We start from the raw sequence: 20000 nt of genomic DNA, 5'->3' as shown, positions 1-20000 counted from the left end.
GACCGTTTGGAGGCGCAATGGCCCAGTGGTTAGGGCAGCGGACTCGCGGTCATAGGATCGCGGTTTCGATTCCTAGACCGGGCGTTGTGAGTGTTTATTGAGCGAAAACACTTAAAACCTCCACGAGGCTCCGGCAGGGGATGGTGGTGATCCCTGCTGTACTCTTTCACCACAACTTTCTCTCACTCTTACTTCCTGTTTCTGTTGTACCTGTATTTCAAGGGGCCGGCCTTGTCACTCTCTGTGTCACGCAGAATATCCCCGAGAACTACGTTAAGGGTGCACGGGTCAGTGGAGTGCTCAGCCACTTACACGTTAATTTCACGAGCAGGCTGTTCCGTTGATTCGGATCAACCGGAACCCTCATCGTCGTAACCGACGGAGTGCTTCCCCAATTGACCGTTTATCCTTTCAGGGTCGATGACAAAAAAAAAGCAACAACAAAAAACTGACGAAAAACAAAACAGTAGCCCATAATTGAGAGCTGTTGGTTGGTGGATTTCTGATAATGTTAGAACATATTCCTCAGACCCATTGCGTTCTGACAGCCCTACTTCTGTCTTATCTCAATAATTTTATCTTTCTCTGTCTCTCCTCTCTTTCTCACACGCATTCGTATTCTACTTGCTGGCTCTGTTCTTTAATATACAAAAGCGAAAATATACTTATATATATATCTACAATTGTTTCTCCTCTCTCTCTCTCTCTCTCTCTCTCTCTCTCTGTATATATAATCCTTTCTCCTTCCCACAGACACTTATGTACTCTCTCTCTGTCTCTCTTTCTCTCTCTCTCTCTATATATAGATGCAAATTCCAGGTGTGGCCTCACCTAGAATTTGCATCACCTGTCTAGAATCCCTATCTTGCCCAGGATATTAATCGCCTGGAAACCGTTCAGCGACGTGCAACCCAGAGAATACCGTCCATGAGGCATTTGCCGTATTCTGAACGCCTTACTTCTCTGGGCATGGATACATTGAAACTCCGACGTCTGGCAGTTGACTTGGCAGACACCCATAAAATTATTAACCATCTTACTTACTATAACTCTGAGCACCTTTTCAAACTCCACCTGTCTAACACCCATGGGCATGTTTACAAAGTCAGAAAACAGCACAGCTCCCATGACTTTCGGAAACATTTTTTCACGCTAAGAGTTGCTGAAGTATGGAACGAACTGTCGGCATCAGTTGTTAATTATCGGAGCACTGCATCCTTCAAAACTTCCATGCTTCCTGAGATTCACCAACACCACACCTGATTTTCTCCCCTCCATACACACACAAGCATGTATCTGACTCATACACTGTTCACTTTCCAGACATTACTGCATATGCTTTATACGCACTTTTGACAAGTTGTGGTGCACCTGAGCACTGTATACAATAATTTCATTATTATTGTTATATTATTATATATATATATGTATATATATGCTAATACCTTAGGAGTGAAATTTAGGATTTCTCGGTTTTCTGTAAATCGATTTTGAAAAAATCTTTTCCAGCTGGTTTGCACACTATGGCAACACCATTTAAAAAAATTCCTGTATTCTTTTACTTTGTTTTAGTCATTTGATTGCAGCCATGCTGGAGCACCGCCTTTAGTCGAGCAAATTCACCTCAGAACTTATTCTTTGTAAGCCTAGTACTTATTATATCAGTCTCTTTTGCAGTACCATTAAGTTACTGGGACTAAAACACACCAGCAGCAGCTGTCAAGCGATGTTGGGGGGGGGGATAAATACAGACACACTAATACATCCATATATATATATGTGTGTATATATATATGTGTATATATATATATGTATGTATATTAATATATATATATATATATATATATCTTTTCCTCCGTCTTCCTTTTCTGTTGGACTTTCCTCTGTTTCTGAAGAGAGCTTTTCTCGAAACGTAAAACCACCTTTCTTTCTTTCCCTGAGCGTTTGCTAATACTTTACATGTACCACGTTCTCCCATTTTTGTTTTTATTGTGTTTTTTTTTATTTACTATATAAATATATATATATATAGATATATATATATATATATATATATATATATAATATATATATATATATATATATACATACATACTACATACATACATACGTCGAGCCGAGCTTCTTTCAGTTGCCACTTACCAAATCCACTCACAAGGCTTTGGTCGGCCCCAGGCTATAGTAGAAGATACTTGCCCAAGGTTCCACGCAGTGGGGCTGAACCCAGAACCATAATGGTTGGGAAGCAAGCTTCTTACCACACAGCCACTCTGTGTAACGTACTTTCATTTTTATTTCAGATTCTTCAGGTTTTGGGTAAACCTCGCTAATAGCTTTTGAATGAAAATAGCCCATGTAGATATTTTTTCAGGAAATGAAGGGTAATGATACATAACATTTATTGACATAATGAATTATTTAGCCACATGAGCGCCATTTCGACGGATAACTTAAAAAACCATATTAGTCATGGAATCTGTCAATTTCTTAATAGTAACAGGTTGGAATGTCTCTGCTGCAGCTCTGATGGTTACCCATAAAACATCTTTCGGGGTAAATTGGCGTCCATCGGCATAAGCATCTTGTTTAATGATGGACCAAAGATTTTCGGTAGGGTTGAGATCCGGAGATGCTGGCGGCCTAACCATCAACCTTTCACCTTGTATGCCGTAAGACCCAAGTAATGTTTGGGTGGTCCTAGCGGAGGGGAAGGGAGTGTTGTCATGCATTAATGCGAGATTCCTTAGAAGTGACAGCAGTATGTCATCTAGCCAGGAATCCAAGACATCCTTCAGGTGTTTGCAGTAGGCGGCTGCGGTCACTTTAACCCCTTTAAGCCCCCTGACCGGGCCATCAAGTCTGTCCCCAATGATACCAGCCCACAACATGATTCCACCTTGTTGATGACATCTCCAAAATAGACCCAACCATTTTCCCAACTGTCAGGTCCATCAAGGGTCGCCTTGCTTTCGTCAGCGAACAGAACACAACTCGTGTCTAACGTCATGTACTTTTGGGCCTATTGAAGCCCCTAACTCCCATGACGGAGTGTTAAAGGAGGCAGTTTCAGGGGTTCTCGCACGGAAGCCATGGCCCCGAGGATGCAATTTCTGGTGGTTTTCGGTACATGAGGAAGTCCGGAGGCGGTGAAAATGACTTTGCTTGTATGTCCAGGTTTTCCACGTATCTTGCGGACAATATTCCTTAAATTCATAGCTGTCACAGTCTTTGAGATCCCACAATCGGATCGTTTCCTCCTTGGCGGAGGTTCCTTCAGGAATCGTCTAAGGGTGTCCACATGACGGTCTAACTTCTTCGTAATGACATTAAGAGAGGTGCCTTTAGCACTTTCCTTGATAATGACAGACATTTCTTCATCGTTAAGGACTTTTCCACGTCCCTTTGCCCTTAGAGAGAGACGCTTTTAACGTGTCCTCCTCCCCAAAAAACCCTGAAGAATTTGAATCTAAAAAGAAAGGATGTTACACAGAATAAGGAAAACATAAGAGTGTTCCTATAGTGTGCAAACCTGCTGGGAAAAGTTTCATGAAAATAGATTCACAGAAAACCGAAAAATCGTAAATTTAACTCCCAAGCTCTTGGCATAGTTCTGGCTGTGTATATATATATTCCTCAACTCTTGCATTCTTATTTGCATACCCGCTAATTTAGATTGCCCACCGTGAAATATAAAATAGCTTTTTTCAATTTATCGTACTTCGACAAGGAAAAAAAAATACACAACCTTCCGTCTCAATAAGTCATTATTGTCCCTGAAAGTTGATTTCTATATTTACTACGGATTGCCTACACCTCCATCCTTGGATCTTAAATATATATATACACACATATATATATATTATATAAAATCCGTTTTGTCTGTCTGTCTGTCTCCTAGGATATCGGGCATTCTCCATCCGATTGCGCTCAAATTTGATATGTAAATACCGACGGTATCAGGGCGTGTATAAGTCTTGAAAAAATTACAAAAATCGATTCCAAGTGAGAATGTGATCGATAAAGCCGTGGGAACGTGCATTTGTACGTGCAAGTATATCAGCTGTTGCGATCGATACTACGCGTACGCGAGAAAAATGCACGGTGTCTTAAATTTATGTTAAATCAGTGTTTCTCAAAGGGGAGGTCTATGGGACGGTCGGATAAGTTGTTTTGAGAAAATTTGGTTTAAATGTTTGACAACTCAGCACCATTCATTGGGCGGGGGGGGACGTTTTGCTCGTATACATATATATATTTACACGTATACATATATATATTTACACTTATTTATTTATTTACTAAAATGACAATTACAAGAATATATATACATGTATAACATTTTATATATAAAGCATAATATGTTATACATGTATGTATATTCTTGTAATTGTCATTTTAATAAATAAATAAATAAGTTGACATAATATAATGTCTAAAAGTTGATAAATCACCTATTGATCCCCTCCATTTTCTTATTGCCCTCTCTCTCTCTCTCTCTATATATATATATATGTATATACAGACAAATATCTATATATTAGATATATATCTACAACACACACACACACACACACACACACACACACACACAAACACACACACACAAACACACACACACACATACAAACGCAGACACACGCGCATATACACACACAGATGCATGTGACTATATAATACATAGCATTGATACTGATGACAACTAATATCAGCCAAAGTACGTCGGCAGCAGCCTTTTCTTTGGGCAACATTGGTGACGTAGTAAGGGGAGTCTTGCAGACTTTGCAGACTTGCAGACTTGCAGCACAGAAGAGCAACTGGCGGTCTTTCATAAAGTAAAATTTACTCATACATTCGCATTCGTATTTAGACACATGGTCAACTCTGAGAGACAGAGGCCTTACACGGCAATCATGCATTTGATAGAAAGTGGGTAGATGTGGTACATAACGGACTGAAGCCGTCTTTATTCACTACGCCAGGCTTACTAGTGTTCATTTTATCGATACTTGGACGGATGTAAAATAAATACCGTCCCAGTGGCAATTAAACTAAGTGTGTAACTGCTACGAGGCTTATGGTTTTGTGTTAAATGCCGTCTGACCGAGACCACATGCCTAGACATATATATAAATATCTATCAACCTGACTGTATGCATTTATATAATATATATAATATTCTATACTATACTATAATATATATATGTGTGTGTGATATATATATATAGAGACATATATATATATGTACATATATATATAGATATAGATATATATATACAAATATATGTACACACATATATATACATATATATCTATATACACGTATATATATGTGTGTGTGTGTATGTATGTGTGTGTGTATGTATGTATGTATGTATGTATGTATTATATGTGTGCGTATGCATGTATGCACACACACACAAAGCGAGAGACACACACACTCACACAACACACTTGCACACATTCTGTGCGGAGAATGGATGGAGGTAAAGCAAAACAGAAAATCAAATACCGAAAGTTAGTTGTGAGAAAAAAAAGAACACGTAATTATAGGATAAAAAAAAATATTAATGAAATTTTAAATCAATAAATATCACATGAAGAGTCGACAGATGCCAACATTACATGTTGACATGACAGATATGCATCACTACATACACAGCCCTTCACAGACCATTGCACATACTATTGCACACGTCACACATCGCTGCACACATCATTTGCCATTAAATCACATAACAAAACGGATATGACAAGAAGTCAATTGTTTATGTAATTCCTGTTCGTCTGTTTTAAATATATTTTTATTCTATATTATACGTCTTATTTATTATTATCATTATTATTATTATTATTATTATTATTATTATTATTATTATTATTATTATTATTATTATTATATTATTATTATTATTATTATTATTATTATTATCATTATTATTAATTTTATATTTTATTATAGTTAATGCATTTTCAGTGTCTTTTTGTCGAATGTCGTAGATGAAAAAAATGTTTGTGTGTGCGTGTGTACGTGTTTATAATTTCAAATATGCGTGTGTATGTAAATATATATATATTATATATATATACATATATACATATATAAAGAGAGAGAGGGAGAGAGAGAGAATGAAACCTAGTGTAAATACAAAAAATAACAGTTCCCAATGTAAACAAGCTGAGTATATTATTTTAATGATATTTCTTCATGGTAAGGCGTCGAGCTGGTCGAAACGTCAGCACGCCTGGCAAAATGCTTATCGGCATTTCGTCCGTCTTTACGTGGTGAGTTCAAATTCCGCCGATGTCGATATTGCAACGCTGGAATCGATGTAATCAACTTGCCCCCTCCCACAAAATTTACTGGCATTGCACCAAGATTTGAAATCGATATTATTCCTCCTTCATAATTAGTAGTTTTTATATCGATGCTCGCAATGAAGTAAATTTTATTCATTGTATGAAGGAATGTCAAAATTATAATGATACGTGTAAGAGAGAAAAAGAAAGGGTAAATGAGTGAAGATTATTACCGCTGCCGCCAGCAGTTACTCATCAACCATAGAAATGCAACACCTTGTGATCTTTGCATGGAAAACATATAGAACTTCTAGAACTGATTAATTTTATTACAATTTATTTTTCATTTTATTTCAGCATGACTAGGTCGTCTTCTTAAAACGATCGAAACTGGTAACTGCATAGTTAAAAATGTAAATACTGTTTTGCTTTTATTCCAAGATAAAGTTGTCACAGCATTTTCTTTTTTTTTCTATATTTTTTCTCTCTCTCACACGCTCTGTCTGTCTTTCTCTCCCTCTTTCCCTGTCTCTCTCTCTCGATATATATATATATATCTATATATATATATATATATATATATATATATATTATATAATATATATAGTATATATATATAAAGTATAAAATGGGAACGCAAAACATCCGGACAGCTAGGTGATACAAAAAGGGACAACAAAGCATCTAGATAGACGATACAAAGAAAATAAGGACGAGTCATTCGAAGTTTTCTTTCCTCAGTCAAGCACCAGATTATCCTCGCAATTTCGGCTGATTATTCTTGAGATTGCTCTAATCTGGCCAGCCCCAAGGAAAAACTAAGCTAAGACCATTAGATTCCTTGGAAGAAAGCAGCGAATGTATACAAAAACAAGGACGGAAAAAACGGACAATGTTACACAAATATAAAAACAATTTTTAAAATAGAATAAAAATAATAACAGGACATAAGAACAGGTGTCTTTCGACCAAGGACGAATTGAATTAAGCTGGCGCGTGTGGAAATGAAGCCTTACGGCAGAGATACAAAAAATTTCACAATATATATATATATATATATATATATATATATATATATATATATATATATATATACATATATATACATATATATGGAGAGAGAGGGGGGAAGGTTCCTGTCTCGAGCTAATTTGCCAAGCATGTCCACACTGCTGAGAAGAGCGCGTCAGTTATGCAGGCCACTTTGTTTGAATGCCTGACACTCGAATCTCCAAGAGACTATTTTACAGGGAACTGGCAGAAGGTAAGTCCACGTAAGGTGGACAGAAAAAAGCGCTTCAAGGTCACATTCAAAACCTTACTCAAGTACAGGGATGGGCAACTTTTCGTCAACTGGAGGCCGCATCGTACCATTTCCAAGTGAGAGAGGGCCGCATGATTTAACACATGTGCATATAATATTACTTGCCCACTTTACACTGAAGTTTTTGCAGTTCTTCTTGATTTTATTTGTCTTAGTATGAAGGTTTACGTTAAGCTGGCATCTCTTTCATTATATCCTTATGATAATAATCATGATTACAAGTGTAGATAAATTATAGTTTAAAATATTGAAGTAAAATAAAAAGAGAAAATCCATTGATATTTTATTAAAGAAAGATTTCATTATCTGTATCAATGAAAGTTTTGCATATTCATATTCTTTACCATATTTCCAATATTAAGTAGAATTTGAGATGTCGCTACTCTTAGGTTATGCTGCAAATTAGTAGCCTAGAAACTCGTCGTGGGCAGCATGTGGCCCGCGGGCCGCTGGTTGCCCATGCATGCTCAAGAGCTTTGAGATAAATCCCGACACATGGGAAACGCAAGCGCAAGGCCTCCCTGCCTTGCGAAGCTGTACTAACAGCTATAGGTATACATGTATAGGTATATGCGTAAATATATGCATATATACTTAAAAACCTGTATAAGTATACATATCTACGTCATTCATACATATACACATACATACATACATACATACATACATACATACATACATACATACACACATACATACATACATACATACATACATACACACATACATACAAACATACATACATACATACACACATACATACATACACACACACACATACATACATACATACATACATACATACACACCATACATACATACATACATACATACATCACACATAAACATACATACCATACATACAGACTACATACATACATACATACATAACACATACAACATACATACATACATACATACATACTACATATATACATACATATATACATAACATACATACATACATATCATACATACACACATACATACATATATACATACATACACACATACATACATACATACATACATACACCATACATACATACAATCTACATACACACACACACATACATACATACATACATACATACATACATACATACAAACATACATACATACACACATACATACATACATACATACATACACACACACATACATACATACATACATACATGCATGCATACATACATACATACATACATACATACATACAGACAGACAGACATACATACATACATACCCTGTTGTTGATGTTGAAATTCCATTGAAGGAGCCTTGGATCTAGGTTAAAAACTGGTTCTTTCACTATTGGCAAAAATCTTGAAATAAACTGAATGATGATCTACATACATACATACATACATACATACATACACACACACATACATACATACATACATACATGCATGCATACATACATACATACATACATACATACATACATACAGACAGACATACATACATACATACCCTGTTGTTGATGTTGAAATTCCATTGAAGGAGCCTTGGATCTAGGTTAAAAACTGGTTCTTTCACTATTGGCAAAAATCTTGAAATAAACTGAATGATGATCTACATACATACATACATACATACATACATACATACATACATACATACATACATACGAAGAGAACGTGAACTGTGCAAGTCCAGAGCCAAATCTTTATCCCTCAGTCCCAGCAGACGACCACTGCGGTACATCCTTCTGACCTCGGTTCGGACTAATCGGCCACAGCCGGACACACGTGACCAGGCTTCTTCTCCCGTGTGAAGTTTTTGATTATCGTCGACAACGACGGACGAACTACTAATATTCATGTGGAGGCGCGTAGCTTAGTGGTTAGGCTGTCAGCATCATGATCGTAAGATTGTGGTTTCGATTCCTGGACCTGGCGACGCGTTGTGCTCTTGAGCAAAACACTTCATTATCATGTTGCTCCAGTTCACTCAGCTGGGGAAAATGAGTAACGCTGCGATGGACTGGCATCCCATCCTTCTGGGAAACACATACGCCACAGAAACCGGGAAACCGGGCCCATGAGCCCGGCTAGGCTTTAAAAGGGTGCATTTATTATATTTTTATATACAGGGTGCGGCAGAAATAACGCTGTGTTGTATTTGAGTTTTCTCATTTCTATTTCAGTTTCGTTTTTTATTTCCTAAAGCTTCTACGATGTTTTTCATTAGTTTATTATTCGTTTCTTTAACTAATGCAATAAATTTGTGCTCAATAAAATATTACTTAATAAACATTTATCTTTATATATAAAAGTGAGGTTGTGTGCTGTCTGTCTCCTACGATTTAGATTCCTAACTACTCCCACATTTTTCGGTGCAGTTTAACCAAAACCGGGTATCTTATAGTCGTGATTCATATCGAGCCCTTCTGGGTATTAGCGCGCGTCTACGATGAGTCTACGATTTAAAAAAAAATTACCATCAATTTTTCCCATTTTTAATGCATTTTTGGCATATGTAAGGGAAGTAACTCTCTAAAAATTTATTATTAAATCTCAGAACGTAAAAAGCTACAGTAACACCACCCCCTTGTGGTTAGCCATATTGAGATGGCTATTATACTTTACATCTATAAAAATGCTTATATAGTTATTTCCCTTACAAACCCGAGCAACGCCGGGCGATACTGTTAGTATACTATAAAAGTTATTAAATGCAAAAAGGGCGTTACTTCTGTCGCATTTTGTATTATGTATATATACATTTTTATGTATATGTAGCTTGAGAGCGAAATAGATGTGTGTGTGTGTGTGTGTGTGTATTCATACATTCACGCGCACATTTGTAAGAAATGAAGTTCGAAAATGCTGCTATATTATACAATTTTTAATTTTTATATATACATTATAACATGTTTCAGTTCCTGAAATGAACCTTATCAAAAAAAGTTGTATATAAAAAAAGACAGCTCATGCCGTCAAACACAAGAAATTCATTTACAATACACAACGGAGTCAGACATCTTAAAGTTCATATATAGTTTGAAGTAAGTTCATTCATGCTATATGTTCAAAGTGTTCGATGCAGTGGCCCACGGTGGCGATACGTATTCAATATAAAAAACAGATCAAAGTGGTGGAAAGCAGTCAATACAGAAGATTGATGTTCCCGAAAGAGCGAGGAATTCATTTTTACCTTGAGCAATTGTGATGACCTATGGTGGGTGTGCGCTGGGTGATTCTGGTGAGTCTTGTGAATTGTTCGGGTTTTATCTAATACAGCTATAAGTCGTGATTGGTCAGAATCTTGATGACGTCCCGTTCTGCTTAACTAAGCCACCTAACGAAACGACTGATCAAAACAGGATACAGACAAGAGGCAGTTATAATACAGCGATAGGTCACGATTGGACAGAATGTTGATGACGTCCCGTTCTGCTTGACTAAAGCCACCTAACGAAACGATTGGTCAAAACGTTGATGACGTCACGCTACACTGGACTGACCACCTAACAGGCATTATAAAACCCGAACAATTCACGAGACTCACCAGAATCACCCAGCGAACACCCACCATGGGTCATCACAATTGCTCAAGGTAAAAATGAATTCCTCGCTCTTTCGGGAACATCAATCTCTGTATTGACTGCTTTCCACCACTTGATCTGTTTTTTTATATTGAATACGTATCGCCACCGTGGGCCTGCATCGAACACTTTGAACATATAGCATGAATGAACTTACTTCAAACTATATATGAACTTTAAGATGTCTGACTCCGTTGTGTATTGTAAATGAATTTCTTGTGTTGACGGCATGAGCATGAGCTGTCTTTTTTTATATACAACTTCTTTTGATAAGGTTCATTTCAGGAACTGAAAACATGTTATAATGTATATATAAAATTGAAAATGTATAATATAGCAGCATTTTCGAACTTCATTTCTTACAAATATATACCTACTCGTATACGAGCTAATCCTATTATAAATATATATATATATATATATATATATATATTATTAGTGAATTGGAGAAATGGAGTTGAACGAAGATTGAACAGAATTCCTTTTATTGCATTCTACACATGTTTCAAAAGCCACAATTTTCCAAATTCTGATTAAATAAGGATACCATATTGTGGCTTTCTCTTCAGGAAAAAAATAGGAATTCCGTTGGCAGAACAAAACAGAACAGAGGCGCAGCAAAGCAATTTGAACGAGGAGGCTCTTTAAGAGCCCATGGCTGAACTTTTTTCCTGAAGAGAAAGCCACAATATGGTACCCTTATTTAATCAGAATTTGGAAAATTGTGGCTTTTGAAACATGTGTAGAATGCAATAAAAGGAATTCTGTTCAATCTTCGTTCAACTCCATTTCTCCAATTCACTAATAATATTAAAATTCAATTATCCGCACCAACGCACGGTTGCAACATCAAATGGTTTTACCTCCAACCGTGCTTTCTCCTGCTGTGATTTTTGCTACCAAGGTATCGGTTAACTTTTGATTAATCTGCAACAAGATTATTCATCTTTCTATATATATATATATATATATATATATATATATGTGTGTGTGTGTGTGTGTGTGTGTGTGTGTGTGTGTGTGTGTGTGTTTGTGTATACATACACATTATACTTTTTCGCGGGCGGAATCCTCCACCCCCTCACCAAAAGAGCACATTTCGCATTTCTTTTTTGTATTTCCTTTTTCAAGATTCTTAGCGTGAAATGTATTTGAAACGAACATTGTAAATTAAGAACCTTTATGCTGCCACGTAGACCACGCGATAGTTGTATATTACTTGAGTTTTATTATCAGTTAGTTTATTAATTAATTAGGTGTCAAAGTTCTTTCGTCACAGCCTGTAATCTTATCGATAATGATGTGACCCTTCCATACTTTCCGGCCACACTTCTTACTTTTTTCTCTTTGCACTTTGTCTGCTGGCTATATATATATATATATTTTCGGCTATTTATATTTTCATTGCTCGTTTGTGTGTTTATGCGTGTATGTGTGTGTGTGTGTGTGTGTGTGTGTGTGTGTGTGTGTGTGTGTGTGTGTGTGTGTGTGTGTCTGTATGTGTGTGTTTTTAATTGTAGGATTTGTGTAGAGAGTTAATTGGGATATGATAGTGAATTCCTTTCTGTATTTGCTGGGGTTTGTATTGAACCTGTGTAAAACTCTTGGAATCTGAACTTCAAAATATAATATTGGCCTGACCTCGAGCATCTATTCTTGTTATCGGCTGCCATATATATATATATATATATATATAGATATATATATAATATATATATAAAAGTAGATAAATATGCGTACGTATATATATTTGTGTGTGTAAATGAATCCCAATGAGGGGATGATTAATTATCATAGACAAGGGTCAATTACAGTATCTATCGCTCGTTATCAATAAGAGCTGCCGGCAACCTTTAAACCTAAAATGATGCCGCAGAATTGGCGCCAAAGAAAAGTTTAGCTAAACTCTTGTTAGAATGTTAAGCGTGAAGGTGCGTGGCTCAGTGGTTATGGTATTCGGCTCACGATTGTGAGGTCGTGAGCTCGATTTACTGACGGTGTTTTGTGTCCTTGAGCAATAATATACCTTATTTCAAGTTGCTCTAGTGGCTCTTGTTCATTCAGCAGACAAAAACGAGTAGTGTCTGTAATTCAAAGGGGCAGCCTTGTCACATTCTGTGTCACGCTGAATCTCTTTGAGATCTACATTACGGTTACGCGTGTGCGGAGGGAGTGCTCAGTCACTTGCACGTTAATTTCATGAGCAGGCTGTTCCACTGAACGAATCAACTTAAATCCTCATCGTAGTCTCTTTGCACTCCGTCGGTTACGACGACGAGGGTTCCGGTTGATCCGAATCAACGGAACAGCCTGCTCGTGAAATTAACGTGTAAGTGGCTGAGCACTCCACAGACACGTGTACCCTTAACGTAGTTCTCGGGGATATTCAGCGTGACACAGAGAGTGACAAGGCCGGCCATTTGAAATACAGGTACAACAGAAACAGGAAGTAAGAGTGAGAGAAAGTTGTGGTGAAAGAGTACAGCAGGGATCACCACCATCCTCTGCCGGAGCCTCGTGGAGCTTTAGGTGTTTTCGCTCAATAAACACTCACAACGCCCGGTCTGGGAATCCTCATCGTAGTAACCGACGGAGTACCAGGATGTTAAGACAAAATATATAATGTACCGCGCCATAAACAAAAAAAATTGCTACAGAAATATATGTAGTAATAATCAAAACACCCATATATTTAATCCTTATTACTATAAATTGCACTGCGGCAAATGTACTAATCACTTCTTGGATACATGCTTGGATTTGCAGGATACCTGATACTAGCCACATAGCGTTTCAGCTCTACACTGACCATTGAATTCATTAATTTACCTGCAGTTTTCGTAATAAACTTTCTAGCCGATACACGCGGTGTGTGTTTCGCCTTGTTTTAATTTAATTGACCCATTCTTCATATATATATAAGTATAGGCGCAGGAGTGGCTGCGTGGTAAGTAGCTTGCTAACCAACCACATGGTTCCGGGTTCAGTCCCACTGCGTGGCATCTTGGGCAAGTGTCTTCTGCTATAGCCCCGGGCCGACCAATGCCTTGTGAGTGGATTTGGTAGACGGAAACTGAAAGAAGCCTGTCGCATATATGTATATATATATATGTATGTGTGTGTGTTTGTGTGTCTATATTTGTTCCCCTAGCATTGCTTGACAACCGATGCTGGTGTGTTTACGTCCCCGTCACTTAGCAGTTCGGCAAAAGAGACCGATAGAATAAGTACTGGGCTTACAAAAATAATAAGTCCCGGGGTCGATTTGCTCGACTAAAGGCGGTGCTCCAGCATGTCCGCAGTCAAATGACTGAAACAAGTAAAAGAGTATATATATATATATATATATATACACTTGGAAATGGATGCGTGGCGTTATGTATATGCATATATGGGTACAGGACGTCACCAACAGTAAACAACATGAAATACCAGAACAAATGTTAAATACGCAAACAACGAGAAAAAATGGATAACGGGACAAGTAATACAAAGAATACAAAGAACGACCCTTCATTAGTTAGATGACCATGGTCCATCTTTCTTTTCCTCACGTGACCATATTACTTTTCCTGCACGGAAATTCTAAGGACTGGACATCTATCTCTCTGTTCTATCTTTTCTCTTTTCAACGAAAATATTTCTCTCAGCGTTCACTATTTCCTCCTCGTTCTGGTCTAACGACCCTCCGTGTTTGTTTTCGTTCGGTTTCCTTGTATGCCTCCACTGTCCTGCTTTTGTTTCCAACTGTGACCCTCCATAAATCCCAAATTTTATTTTGGTATTTATGGGAGCAACTGTCTTTGCAGATTCCTATTGTCCCACTCGAAATGGGGAGCAGATAGACAACCGACAACTGATGAAGCGTCGTTCTCTGTATTCTTTGTATTACTTGTCTTGTTTTCCATTTCTTTCTCTCGTTGTTTGCGTATTTAACTCATTTGTTCTCGTATTTCATGTTGTTACTGTCGGTGATGTCCTGTACCTATATATGCATATATATATATGCATATATATATATTATATATATATATATATATATATATATATATATATATTATATATGTATATATACATATATATATATGCAGTCTGAGAATTTACCGGTTTTTTTAGTAAATGTTTTTATCTTCATTTCACTTAATTTATCAAGCTTCTGTATTCCTAGCACATATTTCGCCTTAATGTACTGATATATGAAAATATATGGCTTGTGTTAGTAATACCAGCGATTATAATTATTTTTATTTATCGCAATTTGATTTGTTTACATATTTCTCGATAAATTATGAGCGCCAGGCGATATACCAGAATTCCCTATGTTTGTCGGGACGTTCGGAGTCTGCGCAGTGATATGATTAGTTAGGAAGAGTAAATCATTAGACGCAACATGCTTCTAGTGAGTTAGGATCCCAGAAAAACAGGGTCTCACTGAAGAATTCTCCCTGGGCAAATAAATTATCTTATTGCTGAAAAGAAAGAAACTGCAGTCTGAGAATTTACCGGTTTAGTAAATGTTTTTATCTTCATTTCACTTAATTTATCAAGCTTCTGTATTCCTAGCACATATTTCGCCTTAAGTACTGATATATGAAAAATATATGGCTTGTGTAGTAATACCAGCGATTATAATTATAATTATTTTTATTTTATCGCAATTTGATTTGTTTATATATATATATATATATATATATATATATATTATATTTACACATGTACTGATATACTTACATAATATATACACATGTACTGATATATATATAGATACATATAATCTCTCTTATCTATCTATCTATCTATCTATCTATCTATCTATCTATCTATCTATCTATCTATCTTCTATATATATATGTATATATACATACATAGATATAACATATATACTGTACTGGTATACATACATACATACATACATGCATATATATATATATATACATATATATATACATATATATATATATATATATATATATATATATATACATACACATTATATATATACATACATACTACATACATATATTCATACACACACACACACACACACCACACATTATATATATATATATATATATATATTATATATATATATATATTATATGTATATATGAAGTAATGTTTATCGCCACTTCAACATGGTTGTTCCACAGGAACCGACGTTACTACCGTTTTTAACCCCAGGAGCAGCCTCCTCTAAGTTGGTTATCGATATGATCTGCATCTGATATATATTGCAAGCAGGGGACCGAACCCCTACCATCTAGTGACGACGGGGGAACCACCAGACCGTCGGTTTCGAGCTATTTATGCTCAATCCCGTTAGTGGACACCTGTCTGCTAGAGACAGCAGTAGTTCGCCCCAGCTCGCTATATATATAGACAATTAGGTTACAACCAGTCACCGATCTTGCAACAAGCGAAGTAGCTAGTTAGAGTACATAGTAGTTATTACTTTTATCTCATAGAGATGAAATATAATTAAATATATTAAATTAAATATATTTAAATAAAAATAATTAAATATATTAAATTGAAGGATTTCACAATACTTTTTGTACTCTTTTACTCTTTTACTTGTTTCAGTCAGTTGACTGCGGCCATGCTGGAGCACTGCCTTTAGTCGAGCAACTCGACCCCGGGACTTATTCTTTGTAAGCCCAGTTCTTATTCTATCGGTCTCTTTTGCCGAACCGCTAAGAAACGGGTACGTAAACACACCAGCATCGGTTGTCAAGTAATGCTAGGGGAACAAACACAGACACACAAACATACACGCAAACATATATATATATATACATATATACGACGGGCTTCTTTCAGTTTCCGTCTATCAAATCCACTCACAAGGCTTTGGTCGGCCCGAGGCTATAGTAGAAGACACTTGCCCAAGGTGCCACGCAGTGGGACTGAACTCAGAACCATGTGGTTGGTAAGCAAGCTACTTACCACACAGCCACTCCTGCGCCTATAGCGTACAAATTTATTGTTTTTTTTAAGCAAAAATAGTTCTGACAGTGACTTTGAAGTTTAGCTGTCCGAAACTTCGAAGCCATTGTCAATGCTATTTTCGTTAAAAAAGTATCTTTTATATTTTATCTGTTTCAGTCATTAGACTGTGGCCATCGTGGGGCACCGCATTGAAGAATTTTTAGTCGAATGAATCGACTCTAATGTGTATTTTTTCTTTAAGCCTGCTACATATGATATTGGCAACTTTTTGTCCTACCGCTAATTTACGGGGATATAAATAAACCAACATCGGTTGCCAAGCCGTGGTGGGGACAAACGCACACATATATAAAGGATAAGCATCTTTCAGTTTACTAAATCCACTCGCAAGGCTTTAGTTGCCCTGAAGCTTACCATGCAGTGGAACTGAACCAGGAGCGATGCGGTTAGGAAGCAAACTTCTTACCACACAGCCACGTCTGGTGTATTAAATAAATCAATATATATAGATATATAGTATATAGATATATATATATATATTGATATATATATATATCTATATATATATATTATATATATATAGATATATATATATATGTATGCATATATATATATATATATTATATATATATACTATATTATATATATATATATATATATATAATATATATATATATATATATATATAGATATATATATATATATATATATATATATATATACGGAGAGTACTCGCATAGCAAGTAATTAATTTAAATGTTGAAGTGAATGAACGGCTTTTGTGTGGTTCTTAAATGGCTTACAAACAACTTCCACGCTGCAATTGGTATATATATATTATATATATGTGTGGTGTGTGTGTGTGTGTGTGTGTGTGTGTGTGTGTGTGTGTGTGCGTGCGCGCGCGCGTGTGTAGATAGCTTATCTATCTATCTATCTATCTATCTATCTATCTATCTATCTATCTATCTATCTCTCTCTCTCTCTCTCTCTCTCTCTCTATCTATCTATCTATGTCTGTACCTGTAAGATGTGGTATTATGAAAAATGTATGTAATGTATGTATACATACACGTACAAGTGCATACACATACGTATAATTAAATTTTATATATTAAATTTCAATATTAATCATTGGTATTGCTGAAAGCGCCTTACTAATCGGATGCTTTTCTGATGACACTGCTTTGAAAAAAAAATATTATTTTTATAAAAAGAAATATTAGACCTATAATATTTTATTATGAAAGAATGTACCAGAGGTTATAATGAAGAATATATTAATAACTTGTTCATTTATTGCTTGTACAGTATTGTTTGAATATGATATGCTTGCGCACAATGACGTCATATCATATCATATCATGTGATATCTATCTATCTATCTATCTATCTATCTATCTATCTATCTATCTATCTATCTATCTATCTATCTATCTATCTATCTATCTATCTATCTATCAATCTATTCTGTTATATGTTTCAAACGAAATGCTGTGGCCTTGCGGGGGCACCGCCAGAATCATCACCTTTGGAATGGATACTTCTATGAGGTTAGCTTTTGGTGGTTGCAGGACTTTGATATTGCTGCCTTTGTTTGAGTTTCTCGTGGTGATGAAAGCTTAGCTGAAATCTTGGACAGCAAAAGGTCAAGATTCTCCTTGGAAACATCTATCACCACCCCATGTAGATCTCTCGCTTTTTTTTGGCAAGATATCAAATATCTTTGGGTCTTTGAATATCGAGCTATTGCAGTATCTGGTTCTTACTCCAGACGGGATGCGTGAGACCTTTGGAACAGTGCAGTCGTGTCCTGTTTGGGGCCTAGTATGACTTTCGATGCCAAAGTTTGGTGATAGCCTCTCTTCTATATCACTGAATATCTTCACTGCTTTCACTCCAGGAGTAGAGTCACATTTCTTTCAGTCTTTCCCAGTAGCACAAGTGTTTCATTCATGCTACCCTCCTGGTGTAGCATCGGTGAGCTGCCTCGAGCACTGCTATTAAATTGACGCCGTAGAGTGACCATAATTGAGAGCAGTAGTCCAGGCAGCTAAGGACAAATATTTTCCATAGGACCAGTATAGTTTCCTTGTCTCTTCTTTTGAAAGTTCTCAAAATTCATCCGGCATTCGCCTGCGCATTTCATCATCTTGGTGATATGTATACATCGTTACTCATATCAAACCCCAGGATCTGCTCTGTGTTTGACTCTGGAATTGCCACTCCTTTTGGTCTAAAGTAATCATGTTGGGTATGTTAGCACAAGGCGGCGAGCTGGCAGAAACGTTAGCACGCCGGGCGAAATGCTTAGCGGTATTTCGTCTGCGTTACGTTGTGAGTTCAAATTCCGCCGAGGTCGACTTTGCCTTTCATCCTTTCGGGGTCGATAAATTAAGTACCAGTTACGCACTGGGGTCGATGTAGTCGACTTAATACCTATTTCTGTCCTTGTTTGTCTCCTCTGTGTTTAGCCCCTTGTGGGTAATAAAGAAATAGGTATGTTAGCACAAACTGGCTGATAGCGGAGAGTTTGAAATTTTCCTGCATTAAGTTGTAAGTTGTTTTTCTTCGGCCCATTTGTATACAGCATCAAGCTCTTTCTGTAGAAAATTAGCATCGAGAACATTCTTGATTGCTTGTGCTATGTCGTCGACATAGCTAGAAGGAGTGACTGCCTGTATAACTAACGGCATATCTGAGAGGGCCACCACAAATACCTGCGGCTCCAAAACAGATCCCTGAGACACTCTACTCACCCTTAATATCTCCTTGGACGGGTTATGTAACCGTTCGCTCGGGTTGACATATATTACCCTTCCAAGACTTGGTATAGTTGACCAAGTCTTGGAAGGGTAATACATGTCAACCCGTGAT

Source organism: Octopus sinensis, linkage group LG8 (assembly GCF_006345805.1).
Source record: "Octopus sinensis linkage group LG8, ASM634580v1, whole genome shotgun sequence".
NCBI lineage: Eukaryota > Metazoa > Mollusca > Cephalopoda > Octopoda > Octopodidae > Octopus > Octopus sinensis.
Note: the sequence above shows the minus strand (reverse complement) of the source record.